This window comes from Sapajus apella, unplaced genomic scaffold (genome assembly GCF_009761245.1).
Source record: "Sapajus apella isolate SASKATOON/1434 unplaced genomic scaffold, GSC_monkey_1.0 scaffold49, whole genome shotgun sequence".
NCBI classification, from domain to species: domain Eukaryota; kingdom Metazoa; phylum Chordata; class Mammalia; order Primates; family Cebidae; genus Sapajus; species Sapajus apella.
The window spans coordinates 2,580,176-2,602,298 of NW_022436989.1; the positions used below are offsets into that span (position 1 = coordinate 2,580,176).

Here is a 22,123-nt window from a genome sequence, read left to right on the forward strand (position 1 = left end):
TAGGTTTGAATATTGAAAGTGTTTGAAGGTGGTAAAGGGTTTTCAAGTCTAGAGTATTCGTATACTGTAAAGGTTATTTATAGGAAAAAATAAACTTTTTGTTTAATAAGTGGACAGTTATTACTCTAGATCTCAAAGAACAAAGCATTTATTTTACCTGAATGGTAAAAGTACCCATGGGTGTTTTTTATCTCCTATCAGCTGGATAACACTGTTTATTATAATAAGCTATGTAAAAATCAGCTTGAAGCCTAACTCTAATTTTTGGTGCAATATAAAGGGATATTTACCATGTTACAAAATATGATGACACAATATTTTGTATTTGAATATAGTTTCGTAAATATGTTAATGTTTGTATCAGCAGCGTGCTTTCTACATAGGGCACAGGCACAGTTATTCCTTGAGCTGTAGTTTTCCCCCAATACTTTCTAAACTTTGAGGTATAATGTATAAATGAAAAAATGTATATATTTAAGGTTATCATTTGATGAGCTTTGGATGTAGACAAATAGATATTTGTGTAACCCGGATTCTCATTAATACCTAGAAGATTTTCATGACCTTAGAAAGTATTATAATATTTCACGTATTTCTTATTCTAAGAGTAGCAGAGATTCATTGACTGATGATCACAGGAAACCTCAGTTTAATTTATCAGGTGCTTGCCAGTTGAAAGTATAAAGACAGGCAGATGTATTATAACTAATAATTCGTAATTGTTGAGATTCCACTCTGTACCATGTAATCTTTTAGCCCCTGGAATAGATCCAGTATTAAGAAACAAATGTAGATGTGCCGTGGCACGTACCTGTAATTCCAGCACTTTGGGAGGCCAAGGTGAGAGGATTACCTGAACTGAGGAGTTCGAGACCAGCCTGGCCAACATGGTGAAACCTCATCTCTGCCCAAAATACAAAAATTAGCTGGGCATGGTGGTGCATGCCTATAGTCCCAGCTACTCAGGAGGCTGAGGCAGGAGAATTTCTTGAGCCCAGGAGGCAGAGGCTGCAGTGGGCTGAAATTGTGCCACTGCACTCTAACCTGGGCAACAGAGCCAGACCCTAACTTAAAAACAAGCAAACAAGAAAACCAAACAAATGTTATCATGGCCGCATAATGATGTTTTGGGTAAGGATAGACTGTGTATACAACGGTGGTCCCACAATATTATAATGGAGCTGAAAAGTTTCTACCACCTGTCATAACTTTGCAGCATAACACGTTCCACATGCGTTTGTGGTGATGTTGGTGTTAAAAAACTCTATGGCACTGCCCATTCTATAAAAGTGTAGCACATGTAATTATGTGCCATATATAATACTTGATAGTGATAATAAATGACTATGTTGCTGGCTTATGTATTTACTATATTATACTTTTATGATTCAGTACACTCCTTCTACTTATTAAAAAAAATAAAGTTGGCCAGGTGCAGTGGCTCATGCCTGTAATCCCAGAACTTTGGGAGCTTGAGGTAGAAGGATTGTTTGATACAGGTGTTCGAGACCAATCTGAGTAGCGTAATGAGACCCTGTCTCTGCAAAAAAATAAAAAAATAGTCGAGTGTAGTGACATACATCTGTAGCCCTGGCTACTCAGGAGGCTGAGGTGGGAGGATAGCTTGAGCTCAGGAGTTTGAGGCTTATATGAACTATGATCCCACTACTGCGCTTCAGCCAGGGCAACAAAGGAAGATCCTGTCTAAAAAAATAATAATAAATAAAAATAAAACATAAAAAAATTAGCGTAAGACAGCCTCAGGTAGCTCTTTCAGGAGATATTCCAGAGGAAGGCATTGTTATCAGAGGAGATGACAGCTCTGTTCCTTTATTGACCCTGAATTCTTTCCGGTGAGATATTACGTGGAGGTGGAAGATAGTGATATTCATGATCCTGACCCCATGTAGCCGTAGACTAATGTGTGTGTTTGTGTCTTCATTTTTAACAAAAAGGTTAAAAAGTTAAAAAAAAAAATTAAAAATACTTCAAAGCTTATAGAATAAGGTTATAAAAAAGGAAATGTTTTTCTACAGCTGAATAATGTGTTAGTGTTTTAAGGTAAGTATTATTACAAGAGCCAAAAGGTTAAAAAGAGTTTATAAAGTAAAAAAGTTACACTAAGCTAAGATTACTACTGAAGAACGACAAAGCTTTTTAATAAATGTAGTGTAGCCTAAGTGTACAGCGTTTATAAATTCTGTGGTAGAGTGAAGTAGGTGTTCTAGGCTATCACATTCACTTGCCACTTGCTCATTCACTGGAGCATCTTCTAGTCCTGCAAGCTCCATTCGTGGTAAGTGCCCTACATGGGTGTACCATTTTTATCTTTTATACCTTTTTTTTTCTTCAAGAGACAACGTCATACTGTGTCACCCAGGGTGGAATGCAGTGATGCGATCATGGCTCACTGTAGCCCTGAACTCCTGGGCTCAAACAATTCTCTTGCCTCAGCCTGCTGAGTAGATATGACTACAGTTGTGTGCCAACATGCTGGGCTAATTTTTAAAGTTTTTCTAGAGTTGGGGTCTCACCAGTTTGCCCAGACTGGTCTCAAACTCCTGGAGCCAAGCAATCCTTTCATCTTGGCCTCCCAAAGCATTGGAATTATAGGCATGAGCCACCATGCCCAACCTTATACTGTATTTTTATTGTACCTCTTCTGTGTTTAGGTAAGTTTAGATACATAAAAGCCTTCCATTGTATTCAGTTGCCTGCAGTATTCAGTACAGTAACATGCTGTACAGGCATGTAGCCTAGGAGCAATAGGCAATATCATATACCCAGGTGTGTAGTAGTCTGTATCATCAAGGTTTGCATTAGTATGCGCTGTGATCCTGACACAAGGATCAAATCACCTGACAGTGAATTTCTTAGCAAGTGTCTCTGTTGTTAAGAATACATGACAGTACTCCAGTCCTCTCAGGTATAAGCTCTTGACCAGTGATGACACCTGCATTCCCTACCCCCCATTCCCCTGAAAAAAAAGTGATCTAAAATGTTATGATTTAAAGCAAAAGGATATGCAAAGGTGAATCAGACAAATTAAAATTGAAATTAAGAAGGGATTATATTAATGTCATATAAAAATAATTTAAGCAAAAAGCAATAAATCAAATAAACTTGATATCTTTTATAAAATTAATACACCTTTTTTTCAGTTGATTGTACACAGACAACATTGGTTTTACCTCACCCAGTACTTGGAAACAAAGAAACTTTACTAGACCAAAGTAGAAATCAAAGCTACTTAGAAAATTAGAATACAGAACCATAACATGTACAGAAAGGAAAAAAATATATACTCAGAAATTTATAATCTTAAAATAGTAATTTGTAGGCTATGAAACCATAGAAATTACTTGGTATATTCTCTGGAGTTTTAAAAAAAGAAACCACAGAAAATAATCTTCTGGTTTAAAAAAAAAAAAAAGATCAGAGGGTTGTTTGGAAAATAACATGAATTTTGCAAATAAAAAACTGTAAAGTTCTGTAATACAGTAGTGAGAGGCCATAAGTACTGCAAGAATATAAAAAGAAATCTGGAAACTTTTAAGAAATACAGAAGATTACTTGGAAAGACATCATAATGTTTGTAGATGATAAGACTGAACATTATAAGATGTTAGTCTTTGTCGACTACATTTTTTGAAAGCACTTTTCCAGATAAATTTTCAGTGTTCATTTGGAAGAATGAAAGGTAATGGTGAAATGCCATTTGGCAAAAATTGAAAGGAAATGTTAATGCTCAAATCTTAGGGAGAGTTTAAGATAGGCAATCTCATATTACTACTGTTTTGTGTAAATTGATTTGTATTTTGAGACAAGCAAATTTAGAAATATTTATCAAGAGTCAGAAATAATTTCTAAGTCATAGTATAATTTCTAAGTAGGCCAATGAAAAAAGAAAAATTAAAATTAAGAAAAAATTATTCGTAGTGATCCTCCGTGTTTGTTGAAACTAGTAATTGTACTATTTTTTAATAGCAAAAAAACAAACAAAAAACTTACGCAGTGTGGGAGTGGTTAAATGAATTATAAATAAATGTAAAGAGAAGTTACATGCAAGCATTAGGCATATTTAGTAATATGGAAAATAACTATGCTGCAATATTAGTTGGATTAAATAACATATAATATATATAACATTAGTCTGATATTTTTAATTGGGCATATTTCTAGGAGGGGGGAGAAAATCAGTGTGATAATTCTTGATTTTAGGTTAATGAAAAATATATCATTTAGTTATTGTTTTTGATAATCAGGAAATAACACCAAAATTATTTTTTCTTAAGCTGTACGATGCCACATTCCCTTTTTTTCTTTTATGTTATTCTTTGGTTTCTGTATTTTCTATAATGATCAAAAACCAAGAATGAAGCCGACTCAGAATTAAACTGTAACACATTCTGGCTTTGTGATCGAAACTTGAAAGTCAAAATTATTTCCATAATCTATGAAAAATGAGTTTATTGGTATGTTTTAGACCTAAGATTTCTTGCTGTATCCTTTTTGTTTTTAAAATTATTTTATTTTTGAGGCAGAGTCTTGCTCTGTTGCCTGGGCTGGAGTGCAGTGGCACAATCTCAGCCGTCTGCAGCCTTCACCTCCTGGTTCAAGCGATTCTCCGCCTCAGCTTCCCAAGTAGCTGGGATTAAAGGCATATGCCACAATGCCCAGCTAATTTTTGTAGTTTTAGTAGAGATGGGGTTATACCATGTTGGCCAGGCCGGTCTCGAACTCCTGACCTCAGGTGATCCACCTGCCTTGGCCAAGTGCTGGGATTACAGGCCTTGCTGTATCTCTAGAGCTGGAACTCAAACTTGAGACTCCTAGTGCTGTCCATTGTTATTCTGCCCCTGAAGCATCTTTTTTTTTACCTGTTGTGTGGGACAAGCAAGAGCATTTTGGTGACAAATCTAGGACTTCTGTTTGCTAGTCCAGAAACATTATTTAGTTTTTAGTTAGTCCACCTTTTAAGCTTGCCCTTTTCATATATATTGTTAGAGTTTTTTTTTTTTTTTTTGTGGTTTTGTGTGTGTGTGTGTGTGTGTGTGTGTGTGTGTGTGTGTTTCTTTTTAAAGAAAGAAAGTCTTTTGCCTTGTAACTCATTTTCACTAATTTTCCTTCTCTTTGTTTGTTAAATTAACTTTGGTGTTTTTCCTTCTGATTTACAATTTCTGACCCCATCTTCCATCCTGTCCATTACAGTATGGAAAATAAGCATGAACTTACCCATGACTCCTGTGCCTTGGCATCTGTCTTTTGCAGAGTGCATGGATTGCTATCCAACTTAATTAGTCTGTCAGTGTTAAATTTGTGTAGGTGGAACGGATGTAGGGAAGGACATACAAGCTTTTAAAAAACTCAAGATTTCTAAGGAATTCAAATGAAGTGGAGACTTCTTTTCATATTAAAGCAATGTAAAATGACAGAAAGAATTATAGATATAAAATTGTATATTACAAATTGCAAATTTAATTGGACTAGAGTACATAGCAAGTGATGTTGAACCTCCTACCCTGAAAGAGCCTTTGTCTTGAAAGTATAGGATAGAATTGGAACACAGGAGCCTTTTACATTGACATTGTATAGGTGTCATTTGTTTCACTGAACGCTCCTTTCTAAAGCTGGGCAAAGCGTAATGGCAGCAAGGTAGACTTGCCGGAACAATATACATGACTTTTAGACCCAAGCAGGTAGAATGCTTGACATGATTCCTCTGGGTGCAGTGAATTTTTGTGTGTGTACAGAAAGGAATGACTGTTAATACTTCTCAGCAGTATGCTATGGTTTATTTTCCTCTCATAGTAAAAAAGAACCATTCCAAAGAAATAACAGTTATAAAGTACCACACCTTGTAAACTTTCTCCATTCTTTTTAATTCCCAGGTATGTGTGACAGGGTAGAAGGTTTGGTCCCTTTTGGGTGTCTGCAGCCAAATTTTCTTCACAGATTTTGCTTCTACCTCCTTCGCAAAAGTGGAAGAATGCTTTTCCTATGTCGTTAAAAAGATATTTAAAAATCAGTATTTTGTGTAGTGCTTTTCATTATTTTGGAGCCATTTTTGTCTTAACATGGAGGCAAAAAACTGTGACTTCCTCCCTAAAGTACTTCCTACCCCTACATGGCTGAATCTGGTAGAGGTTCATTCATTTTTCCCATACTTATGGAAATACACATGTAATTACATGAAGGTGCTATCTGTATATGCTTTTATTGGCTTTTGAAACATTTTATAGCTTTTACTATGTGTCACATGCTATTCTATTTATGTTACGTTGATTATTTAATATTTAACACATATCCATGAGGTTTACTATTAAGATTTTATGGCTCAGAGAGAGAATTTTGTCAAGGTCACATAGTGACTAAGTTGCAGAGTAAACCCAAGCAGTCTGGTTTCATAGCACAACTCCCTGACCACTGCATTTTGTCTGCTTAAAGGAATATGCATAGAGAATACTGGAGTGCCTTGCTTAAAAATGACTAAAGGAGGCCGGGCGCGGTGGCTCACGCCTGTAATCCCAGCACTTTGGGAGGCCGAGGCCGGTGGATCACGAGGTCAAGAGATCGAGACCATCCTGGTCAACATGGTGAAACCCCGTCTCTACTAAAAATACAAAAAAATTAGCTGGGCATGGTGGTGTGTGCCTGTAATCCCAGCTACTCAGGAGGCTGAGGCAGGAGAATTGCCTGAACCCAGGAGGTGGAGGTTGTGGTGAGCCGAGATCGCGCCATTGCACTCGGGTAACAAGAGCGAAACTCCGTCTCAAAAAAAAAAAAAAAAAAAAAAAAAAAAAAAAAAAAAAAAAAAAAAAAGAAATGACTAAAGGACAGATAACCCAGTTTATAAATGGGCAAATAAGTTGAATAGACTTTTCTCCAAAGAAGATATACAAATGACCAACAAGCACATGAAAAGATGCTCCAACTCATTAATCATTAAGGAAATGCAAATCAAGACCACAGTGAGGCTGGGTGCGGTGGCTCACGCCTGTAATCTCAGCACTTTGGCTGGCCGAGGCAGGAGGATTACCTGAGGTCAGGAATTTGAGACCAGCCTGGCCCAACATGGTGAAACCCTTTCTCTACGAAAACTACAAAAATTATCTGGGCATGGTAGTGGGCACCTGTAATCCCAGCTACTCTGGAGGCCGAGGCAGGAGAATCACTTGAACCCAGGAGGCGAGGTTGCAGTGAGCGGAGATCGTGTCACTGCAGTCCAGCCTGGGCAACAGAGTGAGAGTCCAACTCAAAAAGAAAAAAGAGAAAACCACAGTGAGGTGCCACTTCACATTTACTGTTAAATGTAATAGGATGAAATGTAGTAGGATGTCTCTGATCAGTAAAATAAAAAATAGTAAGGATGTGAATAAATTGGAACCCTTGTACATTGCTGGTAGGAATGTAAAATATAGCCACTGTGGAATACACTTCCTTAGAAAGTTGATGTAAGACCCAGGAATTCCACTCCCATGTACACACACACAAAAGAATTGAAAACTGGTACTTAAACTCATATACATGTATTGTAAATAGTAGCAGTATTTACAATTGTGAAAAGGTAGCAACAGCCACAATACTTGTTGTTGGGCAAATGAATAAACCAATTGTGATCTATCCATACAATTGAATATCATTCAGCCATAAAATGAATGAAGTACCCATACATGCTCCAACGTGGATGAACCCAGAATACATTTATGCTTAATGAAGGAAGCCAGACATAAGAGGTCACATGCTGTGTGATTCCATTCGTATGAAGTGTTCAAAATAGATAAATCCCTAGAGACAGAATGCAAATTGGTGTTTGCCAGGGATTGTGGGAAGGGAGATCTGAGAGGAGCTGCTTTCAGTGTGTATAGAGTTTTCCTCTGGAATGATGCAAATGTTTTCGAGCTGGATACATTGGTGGTCGTGTATCATTGTGAATGCACTAAATGTTACTGAATTGCTCTTTTTAAAGTAGTTAATTTTATGTTTCACCTCAAAAACAAAACTATAATGACTAAGTTATCCTGTGGCTCCTAGCGATCAGGTATTACCATCAGTGGCTTTTATGGAGCACATATTTGCATGTTATTGGGCCAATAGCAAGTTAAACAAATAATGTCATAGGCAAACATTATCTTGAGTACTTTACATGTGCACAAGCACTATGACTAACATGGTTCCCAGACTCTAGGACCCAACAACCTTTAAGAATTAACAGGGGAACAGACAAAATATGAAGGCTGTATGTTGATTTAGCAGACACTCAGTAAATAAAGGGCTTACATTTTGGTTATGCCAACAGATAAGATGCTTTTTCACACAGTGCACAGGGTGTTACCAGACTTACATGTGTGTTCAGGCAGCATGATGTTACCCTCCTGCTAATTAGGTTAGGTTTCAGCCATGCATACTGGAACAAATGATTCAGGTGAGGGAAATGCATCTGAAAGAGCCCTGTACAAATATGTACCTTTTTTTCTTTAGGCATGTGAAGGGAACATGCCAGTGTGTGGCCTGCTGCAGCCTGTGTCCAGGGGATTTTTCTAGTTCAATATAGACTTTTGATGTTCTCAGATTACTTTCCAAGTTGCCCAGAAGCATTATATGTACACTGCATTATATCCTTGAGGAGTTGCAAGAAAACAGATAGTACTTTTCTTAAATAAATAAATAAATAATCAAAATAAAAAAGGAGTACCTAGCACACAGTGCAGCAAAGCAGTTTACCTGATGTTAGGTAACTGGGGTGTGGGTCACTGAAGATGACCCTTCTCGACCTAAATTCTTGATCTCTTCCATTCAGATGTGCACATGTAGATCCATTTACTTCTATACAGCCCTCTTAAGTTACTGAAGTTATTGATTCAGTAATGTCTGCATTTCCAGGACTCCCTCTCCCCCGAACTTAGACTGATATGTAGAAATTTTTACTTCAAAATGTGTCAATTATTGTTACCCAAGTATTTCTTTATTGTCTCATTGTAAAAATTTCATATATAGTTCTGTAGGTAACTTTAATAAACAAATAAGCCACCTTCTCCACTCCCTGACCTCTGTTCACTTTTACCATTTGTCAGCTAAGCTCACCTTAAAAATCTGTGACTGGTATCTGGTGGCTTCTTCAATTGCACACAATCTTGCCTGGGAATTTTCCTGGCCTGAGGCTATAAGGTAGGAGCTTGTTTCAACTTTTAACCCTTCACCTCTCTTCACCCCTCAAAGCATTAGCAAACCTCTCTTTTTCTGTCCCGAAATCCCCAAAGGAAAGGATGTCTCTTCCTGCTTTCTAGAGCTCACTCTTTTATTATTTTATGGACCTCACTCTACTAGTTATCTACTCTTGATTATTTTCGCTTTTTTAGCCTTTAAATGTGACTACATGTCTTCTGTCTTAGGAAGGAAGAAACGGAGGGAGGGGGAAAGAAAGAAAGAATGCCTTTGTTCCACCTCTTTCTCTAATTATCTTCTAATCATCTCTCATTTCACAATTACAACTGAAATTATTTACATTTTTAATCTTCACTTTCTTCTTGTCACTTCCACTGTAGTTTGGCGTTCATGTCATAACTCAATTGAACCTGCTCCAGTTGAGATCAGCAACAATCTCCATGTTGCTCAGTCCTCTGGATACTCTAACTGCACATGTCCTATGGAGAACTCCCTTTCTGAAACACTTTTCCCTGGGCTTCAGTGATACTACGCTCTCCTAGTTTTCTTTCTGCACTCCTGTCTTCCATATCGATGGGGTTCTTTCCCCACCTTTTTTGTTGTCTACACACTGTCTGTGGGTTACCTTGCTGATTCCCGCAGCTTCATTTACCATCTCTGTGTGTCTGACTCTCAAAGTTAGCTTGTGTTTTAATTACCTTTGTATACTTGTAAAGCAGCCAGCATGGAGCCTGCTGCACAGCAGTAGTCTATGTTCAGTAGATGAGTGGACTGATAAATGGATGTTTTTCAGGATTGGTATTCTTCCCAAAATCTTTTATTATTATTGTTTGTCACCCATCTCGAGCATATGAACTCCATGTGAGCAGAGACATCATCAGCCTTGTTTAGGACAATGTGTCAAGGCACACACATCCAGTATGAGCAAATGAACGAGTGACCCACCGAAAAGATCCTGGCACCAGAAACTTTCTCTTTGGGCCTAGTTTCTTTGGTTACTCCATTCCCCCCATCCATGTGTCATGGGAAGAGGAAAGATTTAAGCATTAAGGATTTGGCTTGCTGAGGCCGTTCCTGGTGATTTGGAAATACCAGATCTCTAAGGCATTCCATCACCTCCTGAGAGAAACCTTATTTTTATACACCTCCTTTTCTCTCACCTGGGATCACAGGTCAACCCCTTTTTAAGTTGGGAGAAACCAGCTAAACATTTTGTGTTTTAATTTAAATTTTGTGATGTGAGTTGACTCTGCTAGGTTTGGGGTAGAAGAGGAAACCCAGCAGAGCACGTGAACTAACTCAAAATGGTGCCTTCTGTCCTGAATGTTCTTCTTATTAGGATGTCGCCAGATCTCTGAGCATGTGGTCTTCTATTCCTGGAGATTTTGACTTTCCTCAGAGCCTCTGCCAGTGTTTCTCTGCCCAAGGTCCTAAAGTGTGGCCAGCTGTGACTTCCCTGAGCCCTCTGCTGCGACACTGCAGGGCTCACACTCAGTTGTATGCAGTGTGGCTGACAGCATCCAGGTCTCATAAGCATTTACCTTCTATCTCATTGCCTATTTCCTGTTTCTTTTTAATTGTACTTGTCCTTTTATAAAGTGACAGCAGCTAAATTTATTTATCAGGGTGTTCACATGCTCTTTTAAAGAGCATCTAAATTAATAAACATTGAGTACAGAAACTAATCTGAATTGTGTTTTTATTGAGAGCACTCCCATTAAACACAGGCTGGGAAGAAAAAAAATCAAGCACACCCTGATGCCTCTTGCAAAATCTGATCTGTTCCAAGTTTAGCAGGGCAGAGTCCTGATTTCTTTATTTCTAAGTTCAGAAGAATGCAGACAGTTGAAGATTAGAATGGCCTCTTAGTGAATATGCATAAGCCTATAAAATAAAAGTATATGTTGGTTGAAGAGCAATAAAATTTCATTCTATTTCATGAATGCTTAGCAGTGTTCTAAAGACATGAACATATTGCCGTGTTTCAGTGAGCTACAGTCTTACCACTAGATATGCTTAATTATTGCCAAGGTCATTTCTTTTTATAAAATCAAGGGAAGCTGAAAAATGTCAAGCAGCCTACAAGTATGGAATGAATTATTTTCATTGTCATTTTATAGTCATATATAGTTGTGGTTTTGAGTTTCCTAGTTACAACCAGTCATTGACTATAACAGTCACAATAAATTATATTAGGAACATGGCATCCTTCATCTCTTCAGCCATTAATGTTCCAAGGATATTTTCAAATGAAAGAATTATAAAAATTAATTGATGTGTTCTGGGAATATGCATATTTACAAGTTTAGGTCAACAGTATAGATGAAAGTGATTAAATGTACAAGAGGTAGCTACAATTAGAGAAATGTAATTGAGGCATACTGCTGAAGGGATTATGTACGTACTTAGCCTTTAAGCCACTTAGAATATATATGAAGCTGGTTGTGCTCTACCATTTCAGCTGAAAATAATTTTCCCTTACATGAAGCAAATATTTAGTAATAAGTGAGGTAAGTCTGAGTTGTTCATTATTGAGGTATATGGTATAGTTGAAATACTGACCATACCACTAGTCTCTGTACATGTGAATAACCCTCACATTGTATTGTGCTTAAAGGTTTGAGGTGATACTTAAGTACGTATTGTGACTAAGAAATGTGATCATAAGTTTCAGATTGTTGCTGCCACCAGCTCTTAGGAAGTGCTGGGTTATTTTGTAATGATGCCTGAAAACCATGGACTCCACGGTTTTGTGAAATTTGGATTTAGGAGTAACACAGACAATAATCCCAGATTCTTAAAAAGAGGAGATAAGAATTTTAAATGATTCAAGAACATGGATACCAATTCTGTTAGTTTAAAAATAATTGCTATGACTTATGTGGCAGGAGAGTTCAGATGAGTCGGCTGCAGTCTTCAGAAATACTTCTTTATATAGTGTCAAGTTAAGTTGTCCCTGAGACACATTCCACTTGATACTTCTGCCTGGCTCTGACAGGCTTCTTTTCCCAGAAACATCCCCCACATACGCTTATGGTTAGCTTAAACTAGTTCTAGAATGTTCTTTTAGGGTAATTGAGGTAAGACTCTCTCCTCACTTAGCCCGCTTGGAGTTGCTGGCTTTTCAATGAATGGTCATGGTGGCGTAGCATTACTTCAGTCTTTCTTACTTTAGATGCATTGCTCCCACAGATTTGGGTTGTGTAGCAGTCCTTCTCTGACAGATTCACCAAGAAACTAATGTCGCTTAGCCAGCCAGGTACACGTCAGCATGCTTTCACCGCGCTTACTGTACTCGCAGCTCTGCCACACTGTCCTCTTCTGTTCCTGAAACCCTCCAAGCTTGCCCCCAGGCTGTTATCTCTGTAATACTTCTTTTACCCTCCAGCAACAAATACACATGTGCTTTTGCCTGGCAAACTCCTACTTATAGGACTTTTTGGCTTGAAGACCGCTATTGGCTTAACCTCTATCCAGATAGAGGCCAGAAGAGTCTTAGCTATGCAGTAAAGGAAATACTAGGATTAGGGAAGACGTATTCCAGCCTGTCATTTGAAACGTACTTTCATTGGGCAGACCTGTATTTGATTCCTTGTTGCAGGTTTACTGTTGGCTCTGTGGGTACATCTGTTTGGGGAGATAGTAAATTAATTATTCCAATAGAGCATGATGTGCCAAGGTAGAGGCATAGACAAGGGGCTGAGAACATAAACGAGCCGTCTAAATCAAAAGTAGAGACCAGAGACAGCCTGGAGAAACAATGCCTGAATTGCCTTCTGAAAAACTCATAAAAGATAATCGAATGAAAATGGGTTCCACATGAAAGAGAGGACATCTGAAATGGAGGGAACAGCATGTGTAAAGATGGAAAGCAATGTAACAGCTTAGCACATAGAAAAAACTGTCAGTCAGTCAGTCTTCAATGAGTTTGGAGTTCATGCTGAACGCCACAGGGCCCGAGAAAAGAAACCTCTTGGGAAAATAAGCCTTTATAACTACAATGAAGATAATGTGTCATGCTTGGAGCCCTGCAGTTGAACTGTGCCAGGTGTGCCATGCTGCATTTTCATTTGTAGAGGACTCTGCTTTGATGTGCAGGGTGGAGTGGGGTGGTGCTGCAAGCCAGCAAAGAGAATGAGCTTTATCTAGAGCAATTGCTAGAACACCTGGCTTGTCTGATGTTATAGTCTTACGGTCCTAGCCTGCATGGTACTAACATTCCGGGCAAGAGGAGTAAGCAAAGAGCCCCACCTTCTGTCTGCTACTGCTCTGGAGAATATCAGAGTAGCTCAGCCAGGTCCCATGGGCTCTTTTACATTCACCATCTCTATTCTTCCCAGATTTGAAAATAATGGTTTATCCTGGGTGTGATCTCAAAGTGTTTCTCCAATGCTTGCTGACAGGCGTTACCCACAGAATCGTCACTGCTGTCTCCTATGTAAGAGCCTGGTATCAGTTCTGTGTCAGGAATTTGGCAGTAGTGTTGCTGGTAATGTGGAAATCATGGGAGACGGCCTGTGAGGTTAGCCAGCAGCCATCTTCATAGCTCCCTGCCTTTCTCACTTTTCCTAGACCTCTTTATTCTCTGATTCCTCGGGAAACTCAATTACCTTTCCTTCATTATGCAGAGCAATTTAACTCTCAAACATCCTTAGGCGCTGGGCCCACCTTTGCAAATTCAGAAGCTCATTAATGTTTCAGCACTGAAGAACTGGCAGGAGCTTTGAAATTTCAGTCTTGTCTTTTCTCCCTCCCTAGGTATCTCCAGTGAGAAGGAGCAGTATAGATTTATTTTCCCACTAATTTATTTTCCCACTAATGGGAATTTTCACACCCCATACCTCAGCATCAGATGAAAATAGTCATTTTCAGTTTTAATATTTTTTTCTTTTATGCATATTAGGTAGATGAAGAAACATGGAATTTGAAATAAATGAAAATATTAGAACAAATAAACACTCTGATAAATGTGAGTGAATAGGACAGTAGGTAATAAGCTGGAAGAATGAATTCTGTCAGCTCATGCTTAGAGTCATATTGTTAAGGCAGGGTATGAAGACAGCAGAAACGTAGGGGTTACAGGCATGAATTCAGGAGTCAGGTCAAGCAGAGTTGTAATTGCGTCTCCTCTCATTCCTAATCTGTGAATTTAGCTGAGTCAACTTAACCTACTGAGTTTACTTCATTATTTGTAAAATAAAGGTAATACCCAAAGGAAAAGTGGTGCGCTCCTATAATCCCAGCTCCTTAGGAGGCGGAGGCAGGAAGATCTCTTAGGCCTAGTAGTTTGAGACCAGCCTGAGCAGCATAGCAAGACCACGTTTCGCGGAGGGAAAAATAAAATACCCGCCCTGCTCTAGGTCCTGGCGAGCCCTCAGCGCGGTGTTCCATTTCACTCACAGTCTTCCTGGGCTGTGCTCCCCTTGTGTTCCCTGCACTCCTGCACCCTATTCTTCTGTTTTACAGGCCAGACCTGTTACTCTACAAATGACTGCACATGCCATTGCCCTGCCTCGTCAGCAGACATGGCATATCATAGGCCGGTACCCATTCTTGCTTTCTTCTTACTAACAATTTCATTTTCTTTTGTTCTGGGGCAACAAAAGGCCCATCCATGCCAGTTCAAAGCAAGAAACTTCCTTAGCTTTACTGTATCTGTGGGACAGTTTAGAGCAGATGTGTGTGAACATTTATGGACAGGGCTTCTGGGAGGCTGCTGTTTGCTGACAGGAAGGGGGACTGACTAGGCTGGCTGCGCACCCTGCCCTTCAGCCTCCCCCATTCTTCATCACTGGAAGGCTGAGTTACTGCTCAGTAGTACAGTGGCCGTCTGGCGAGCTGCACACTGGGGTGGGGGCGGGGCGCAAGGAAAAAGGCATAAGGAGCTTGGCTCCCTAAAGGCACTGTGGGACTCCAGTGAGGAAAAGAACCCCTTCTTTAGGTAAATCATTTTATCATTTTATTTGGTATTCTACTGAAAGCAGTGAATATAATTCTGGCTGTTACCCATGCTTTACCCCCAGCACTTTAAAAAACCTTTTTTAGTGTTTGGCTGTCTCATTCTTCAGGACTCCGTTGAATGTGACTGCCTCAAAGATGCCTTCTCTGGTCATTCCTTCTAAAGTAGCGCTTCCTTCCACACTCTTGTGGTATTCTGTTTTATTGCCACCACATTATTAAAATTAGCTGAAAATATCTTCTTATTTATTTACTTCTGAGTACTATGTATCTCACTCTGGGTAGAACTAAGCTCAATTAGAATAAAGACCTCATGTGTCTTGTTCATCGCTCTGTCTGTACTGAGAACTATGCTGATATAAAGCAGGTGCTCAGCAAATGTTTCTTAAATGCATACAAAGTGTGTTATCTACATTAAAGAGCAACTTTTACATTCAATCAGTAGTTTTGTCAGGGAAAGGAAAATTAAAGTGGAATTCATAGTGTTGGAGTGATTATATACCTTTATATATTCTGGTTTGTGTGTATATGTCATTCACATTAATTAATTGAGCGCTTATGTGCTAGGAATTCTAAGCACTGTCTACCTTTTCATATTATTCAGTAAATAGCTTTATAAAAAGTAAATACAAAATCGTATGCTTTATTCTACCGGGTAGTTCTAAAAAAAAAAAAAAAAAAACCAATTTCCTCTTTTAACCATTATGTATTTATTTATTTATTTTAAAGTGTTTCTTCAAAGTGAAACTTGAAACGTGTGATAAACTTGCAAATAGAACTGCATTTTGTCTCAGTGGAAAATGCTCTATCACATATATCTTAATGACTTTGTGTCAAAACCTACTGTTTTACCTGTCAAGATGATCTTCTTCCCTTACTGTGCATTTCGGAGGATGGAAGTACATAGAATGAAATTTCAGTGTCAGACACATCAATTATAAACCAACATAGCTGTTTCATTTTTCACCAATGATGGAGAAAGAGAGTCAGGGGAAGAATGAGTCTATTTTTACCTTTAAGTAGCAGCGTTCAGTATAAGATGTCTTCACTTAGAAATCAGTCATACCCTCAGCTGTGGACCAGTGCAGGCTTTAATAATTCATTCTGAAACCTGTGCTTCCCTAGCTAGTGCTCTCTGGCTCTTTACTTATTTAGAGGTCTGTTTACTTCTCGGTTTGCACCTGCACTGTCCATTCAATCTGCTGTGCATAACCAGTGGGGAATAAGCCCATTAACTAGAATAATTGAAGCATTTCAGCTTCCTGCAATCTTCAACCTATTGGGGTCTCAGGCAACATATTTCTTTATAAAGCTCGTCTTTCATCTGAACCACAGGTCTAGATCCTTAATACAGTGATCAGAATCTTGTGATTCTGTGACATTGGAATCATTTGGAAAATTTGGAAGCCCCATAATATTTGGTCTGGTCTGCAGATTCTCAAAGCAGTTCCACTAGGGATTGATACAAGTGCTAGTCTTGTATAATTAACCACAACAACAGATTGTAGCAGAATATAAAAGATGGAAGCTGACTTATGGAACAAAAAGACAAAGCTTATTGTTGTGGCAACGAGGGGCTTGATTCCTTTAGGACAGGCTATCCAGGTGATCTGATAATGGATATAGAGGAATTCTAGTATTGAATTAGGCCTTTTGCATCTGACAAAGAACATGATTAAAAGCAATGACTTGAGAGGGAATATCTGTTAGCATCTGTTAACTTGGTGGTCTACACAGGATGCTGAAGGACTGTGTTATACAGGAGTGTCTCCTCCTGGGTCCTCGAGGGGCATGGTTTCAAATGCAGGGATTTCCTTTGAGCACCTCCTCCACGCCTCCATGCTGGAACCAGAGGGGTTTCAAATGTAAAGTTATTTGTCTGACTTTCGCAAGTGTGGGCCAGGTAGGGAAAGCCAGGTGGGGTTCCTTTGTCCCAAAATCCCGCCGAAACTCTGGGAGGAGGGGCTCTATAACTCAAGAGTTGTGGACCAAGTAGCCAATCTGATATCAGAGTCAAAGATCAGTCACTCCAGAGGAAGTTTGAAAGAACTCCTCTCATTGGACGAGAACATGACTGGGGAGGGACTAACTCAAGGATTAAAACTCCAGATGCTCCTACCTATACAGATTCCTTCTCTGCGTCCCCTCCCACGACCTCGTGGGAGCTGTCTTCTTTCTCTCTCGAATTAATTGCTCTTCCGCAAAAGCGTTTGGGTCCAAGATATTTATTCCAACGGCAAACTCACCACGCCTACAGGGCCCCTTTCCCCATTCTTTGAAGTTAGAGAGGTGCAGAACCTCTTTGCAACTGGGAGCTGGATATGAGCCCCCGGTTACAATGCCTGACTGAATGAGAGCCTGCCTTTGGGAGGCTCATAAGTTCATAAGAAACAGAATTGCCGCTATTACTTAAACCGGGCAGTGTTTTGGTGAAGAACGTGGGCTCTGGGACAAAGGCCATTTGCTGGTTATTTTCTCTTGTCCAGTTAATGATCACTGTGCCTCAGTTTTCTTATGTGTAAACTGTGGGTAGCCAGACCTCCCTGAAGGACACTTGCCAGCAAGACCAAAGCACAAGCTACAAACAGAGGCAAAACAGTGGAGGCCAGGGACGCCCCCAAAGGGATTGGTAACATGTGCTGGTGCCAGGGGCAGCTCTTGTCCTTGTCCCAGACTTTGCTAGGCATTTGGTTTGCTGATGTAAGCACTAAGTGGAAAGCCCCTGCTTCCAAACAGATGTGAGGCACAGGTTTAAGCTTTGCATTCTGCATATGACCTTTTCATCTTTGCCCTCCTGTCTCCTAGCATCCCTTTCTTTGTGAATGGCGCCTACAGTGGTTTATACAAACCAGACACCTGAATCATTCTAGGCTCCTTTGTGCCGCCCCCTCCATGTTTCAGCAAATCACTAAATATGGTTTGTTCTACCTTTCTACCTGTGACTTCTGTTTTAGTGTAGGTAATTCTTAATCAGCCTTCAAATTCAGCTCAAATGTGATCTCTTAAAGGAAAGCATTCCATGACTCTCCATTTCTTAGTCTAAGTTGCTCCTTTTCTTTGCTTCCCCAAACGTCTTGTGGCTACTTTAGGAAACACAGCATTTCTTGCAAACATTAATTTAGTTTCCTCCACTAGACCCTGAGCTCCTTTGGACAGAGGCTGGGTCTTATTTGGTTTTATATCCCTAATGACTGGCATAGTGCCTTCCAACTAACAGGCTTGTGATGTTTATTGAAGGAACCAAAGAAAGCAGGTTTTTGTGAGTTCACCTTGGATCATAAACATGATATAGAACATATTTTTATGGGGAAAATATGTTCTTACCTTCCCAATAACTCAGAGTTATAAGATTTAGAGTAGTAGCAGATGTCATACTAAAAGATCCTTTCTTCAGAGTCTAAATTTTTTAAAAAATTTAATTTCATGTGAAGGTAAATTGCTTGTCTCTGACCTCATCAACATCCCAGTGGCAGGGTATTTAAAAATCTTCACCTTGTTGTTTCACTTTTTTGTTGCCCATTTCTGAAACAAAAATGGGACAAAGAGCTCTCTGATGAAAAGCTGTTATTAGCTCCATTTACTAGAAATGATGCCTAGGCCCAAGAAAGTCTTTTTGTGTGTAGTAAACACATAGTTACCAAGTTATCTATGTGAGTCAAAGGTTAACAGCCAAAGTAAAATTTCCAGACCTTAACATTAATTTAAAAAACTCTGTCCATCAAACTCCATAACTCAAGATAAATGTGATTCTTAGATGTGGATTTTTTTGTGGGGCGGGGTGGAGATGTAGTCTCACTCTGTTGCCAGGCTGGAGTGCAGTGGCATGATCTTGGCTCTCGGCAACCTCAGCCTCCAGGGTGCAAGTGATTATCTGGTCCCAGCTTCCTGAGTAGCCAGGACTACAGGCTTGTGCCACCACACTAGGCTAATTTTTTTTTTTTGGTATTTTTAGTAGAGATGGAGTTTTCCTGTGTTGGCCAGGCTTGTCTTGAACTCCTGATCTCAAGTGATCCACCCTTCAGCCTCCCAAAGTGCTGGGATTACAGGCATGAGCCATTGTACCTGGCCAGATGTGTAGTGTTAGTGCTAACTATGAGCATCTTTAGGGCATGAAGCAGATGTTCCCTTCCGTATTGCCAGCATTTAGCATAGTAAATGTTTGGCAAAAGACGAACCAGTAAGTGAATGATTGTATTTCCTTTTCAGCTTTCATGAGAAATTATGTGATAATCAGATTATTTGGTTTGATAGCTTTTTTATTATAAAGATAGTTTTTTATTATTATAGAGCAGAACTGGTTGATGCTTGAAATTTTATATTTTTCTTTAATCAGAATATCTACAAACAATCGGTGGAGTATCCCTTTTAGGTTGCTATTTTGAAGCAAGAAAATTATGGAAATAAGGGGTGAATATATCTGCTTTATATTGGTTATGTCCTGAAAGAATTGGAGTTTGCTGTGGAGCAAAAGCTAAAGATTAAGCAATACATTTTTTATTTTTAAAGTAATACCAGAATAATTGCTAGAATTATTATTAGTAGTAACATTACTATTATTCATTATTAAATTTCTCATTTTCTTTCAATCTCTTTATCAGGTGTGGCTTGTGTAGCGTAAGGGAGTTTGAGAGGCAAGAAAACTAATTCATAAATTCATTTTTCTTGTTTAATATGCTGTTTGTTTTGATGGTAACTTCATTTATTTCATACATTGTCATTATAATACAGTAATTAAGTGTGGGCAACAATAAACCAAGAGCAATTTCTCTGTTGTGATGATGCTTCTTGTTGCAGAATTTGTGGGCTTTCATAATTCAGGAAATCTTCCTACACAACTACTTTGAAAATTACAAAATGTTGGCTGCACGTGGTGGCTCACACTTGTAATCCTAGATGTTTGGGAGGCCAAGGTGGGCGGATCACAAGGTCAGGAGATTGAGCCCATCCTGGCCAACACAGTGAAACCCCATCTCTACTAAAAATACAAAAAATAGTTGGATGTGGTGGTGTGGGCCTGTAGTCTCAGCTACTCGGAGGCTGAGGCAGGAGAATTGCTCAAACCTGGAAGGCCAAGGATGTAGTCAGCCAAGATCAATGCCACTGCACTCCAGCTTAATTACTATCATATTGTTTTTAAAGGAAAGAATGAAACACTGCATCTGAAAGTCTATTAAAAGAAACTAGGAGGGCTATTGGGTTCAATTTCTAATAGCCTAATAGTGTGTCCTGCACATCTTTCTGTGCCGTGAGAGGGGTAAAACTTTGAAAACTTAAGCCCTGAAGTACTTTGCCAGTATAAACAGATTTCTCATTGGGCAGATTGCTTACTTGGAGCTGCATGAAGTAGGATCAGCTAGAACCTTACACCTTGTATATCTTACTATGCCAAAGGTATCATTCACTTAGTAAGAGAAATTTTAACTTTTTACATAGTTAGTAGAGATAGAATCAGAGTGGATAGCACACTGAAGTCATTGTAGCCTTCAAGGCTCTCGTTATTTCCGTTGATTCATTCAGTGAATATAGGCTACGTACAGTACTCTATGCTTAGATATAGTCAAACCCATGCCAGATTGATTGATTGCCTTTTATAAACTTGCAGTGTAGTGAAGCCACAGTAATGTAGAAGAGAGAGTGATTCATGTTTGGGGGAGTAAGCAGAAAGGATTAAAGTCTTCTGCACTTTGCATTTAAGAGGTCATTAGAACCCAAAGCAAGAGTACATTTAGTGCTAATGATGTCACAGTACATACTATGAAAGATTGGAAATTTGGGGAAATGAAGATGATAGCAAGTACAAAGAGCTTTTTTTCTAGCAATCTGGCTATTGAGGGATAAATAAAGTGTTGTAACTAGAGGTGAATGAGGTTAAAGGAGGGTTTGGTTAAAATATAAGACTCTCAGGCCAGGAGTGGTGGCTCACACTTGTAATCCCAGGCTTTGGGAGGCCACAACAGGAGGATTGCTTGAGGATAGGAGTTTGCAACCAGCTTGGGAAACATATTGAGACCCTGTGTCTATTAAAAAATAAATAAACAAAACAAAAAATTAGTTAGCCAGGCATGGTGGCATAGCTTCTGGGGGGGCTAAGGCAGGAGGATTGCTTGAACCGAGGAGTTCAAAGCTATAGTGAGCTACAATCATACCACTGCACTCCAGCCTGGGTGACAGAGCGAAATCCTTAAAGTCAGTCAATCAAAATATAAATAAAATGTATTTCCTTCCCTCCCCCCTTATCTCTAGCAGGGTTTTAGGCTGAGGGGAAGTACTGAGTGGGAAGAAAATGAGGCTGAAGATAAGGAAGTACAGGTTGTGGATGTTGGTGCCAGATCCATAAAGGAGACAGGATGTGGAACACAGGAGAACAAACGGATGGCCTGTGTAGGAGGTGTGTTCCTCTAAAAAGTGCGTAGAATTCGAAGGGTAAGGATAATGCTGTGTATGGGGGTTGAGTAGGAGGTTGGTAGCAGGGCTGTGGCTTCTGTTTCCTCTGTGAATTTGGAAGCAAGATTATCTGAGGGAGAAGCACACACAGAAGGTTGGTGCTTGAATTGGAAGTCTGAGAGAACTTCCAGACCATGTGATATGGTTCCAGGGCCACATGCAACTACAAGAGTAAATTGGAGATCATATATGTGTAGAGAAAACACTCCCCGGAATTTGTTTCATTATTTGCTTCGTCAGAGCTTGGGAGCCTAGTGTTATAAAACATAAAAATTGCTAACATTTATTGAGTGCTTACTTTGCGCCAGGCACCTTTTGTGTAGAAACTCAGTCCTTAAAACAGTGTGAAATAGCTCCTGTCATTACTTATTTTTACCATCCCCAACTTGCAGATGTGGCTGAGAAAGTTTAAATCTGGGTGGCAGGATGAGACTCTGTGCTTGAAAACAACAATGAAAAAACATAATGTTAATTCCAGATTAATTTATTTCTGTAAGGATACGCTCACGTAGTATAGCCTGATCAGCAAAATGAATTTGCTTTCATTCAAAAGCCT

At 39.3% G+C, this 22,123-nt stretch overlaps 1 protein-coding gene and 1 long non-coding RNA gene across 2 annotated transcripts in view; both read left to right on the forward strand.

Moving 5' to 3' along the window:
- Positions 1-22,123, forward strand: part of SMYD3 (SET and MYND domain containing 3) — a 709,642-nt gene that overhangs the window by 317,348 nt on the left and 370,171 nt on the right. The window lies entirely within an intron of this gene.
- On the forward strand, positions 779-18,602 carry LOC116526125. The gene is made up of 3 exons (XR_004257982.1): positions 779-789; positions 12,519-12,530; positions 14,079-18,602. It is a non-coding gene; the product is annotated as an uncharacterized LOC116526125 (long non-coding RNA).